Below are 1,560 nucleotides of genomic sequence, written 5' to 3' on the forward strand. Positions count from 1 at the left end.
CTGCCATCTCTTTCAGAATGTAGGTTGGACTTCCCTGGCTCTAAGAAGGGAGCAACAATGTATTTTGTTTATGTATAAGGCACTACTAAAAAAACTTCCATTCCACTTATCAAGCCTACTGAGCTTCAGATCTCTTAACTATCCCACTCGTGCACATAACCCACTGGCTCTTAATATCCCTGCTGTTAAAACGGAGGTAGGGAAATTCACTTTTGTTTATTTGGCTCCTAAATGGAGTAATCTACTGTCTCAGCTTCAGTTGGATACACTGATTCCTTTTAATCATTTTAAAGACATTCTTGTTGATCTTATGATTTCTGAATGTACATGTGCTTGTTGAATTCATGATGTGCTTCTGTTGAGTGTATATTATTATGGATATGTATTGTAATGTGTTGAATTGTATTTGTGCTGTAATCAGGGCGCCATTGGAAATGAGAGCTTGCTCTCAATTGGCCCTCCCTGAATAGATAAAGGTGAAATTAAATTAAATGTGTGAGGAGAGAAGTACACCCTGTACAACCCTATGTCACTATGCCTGATTACTTTTCAGAGGATATTCCAAATTATGATCATAAGACCAGCGTTTTTTTAAAGATTAGATTTGAATTTTAACAGTTGAAAATGTGAAAAATAAAGGCAAAATTCAGAAAATAAACACCTGATACGTCTAAATTACAAGATATTTAAGTAAAGATTTTGACTCAAATTTCTGAATTTTTATTAAGAAAATGTAAAAAGTTGTTGACAATCCTGAACTTTTGTCTGCAAGCCAATAGCTTAATTACAGAGTGTAGGAATGTGTCATGTGACTCTGCAAGGGGCTAAATAAGTGTCCTCTTGACAGTCAGCACAGCCAGGCACACAGCTTGTATATGCAATGCATGTATGCATATTTGCATAAATATGTACTGTATGTGCAAGTCATGTTCAAGTCTAAGCGCAAGTATTCTGTTTGCATGTGACTTTGAAACAGTAAAAATGTATTTCCAATTGCACATATAAATTATTTAAAATACCCATTGCAATGCTCAAAAATGAATTACATAAAAAAATCCTCCTACTGTTTTTATTATATTTTCTGCTAAAAGAAAACTCGTCCTAACTGACTGACATTTAGGTCTCTATGGTCTAACATATTGCTCCTTGTGACCCCTGGATGACCCGGGAACATCTATAAATTCCGGTGTCACCAGAGGATCTGTTCCTTCTATCTTGCTATCTATCTGTTGGAATAAATAAAGTATATCTTCTCGCGATTGCGGATTGTATGATTGTTGGTCATACACATATTCTTATAATCTATAATCGGCTCGTCGCTGGTAGCTCCGTAACCCAAGGGTTGGTGCTTTGGATGTTATTCATCGATCAGAGGCTGCGACTTGGAACGTCAACAGCTGTACACTGTAGCTGGCGGCAATGCCGCCGTGCCGGCTCGCTTGTCCACTTACTGTCAGCACTCGGCTAGGTGTGGTGAGTGTTGCGTGTTCGATCATTGCTCTGCCGACGGGTGTTTTCACCTAGTAGCACGGGTGTATTGCTACTCTCCCCGATGTGTGA

This window comes from Centropristis striata, chromosome 7 (assembly GCF_030273125.1).
Source record: "Centropristis striata isolate RG_2023a ecotype Rhode Island chromosome 7, C.striata_1.0, whole genome shotgun sequence".
Taxonomy (NCBI): domain Eukaryota; kingdom Metazoa; phylum Chordata; class Actinopteri; order Perciformes; family Serranidae; genus Centropristis; species Centropristis striata.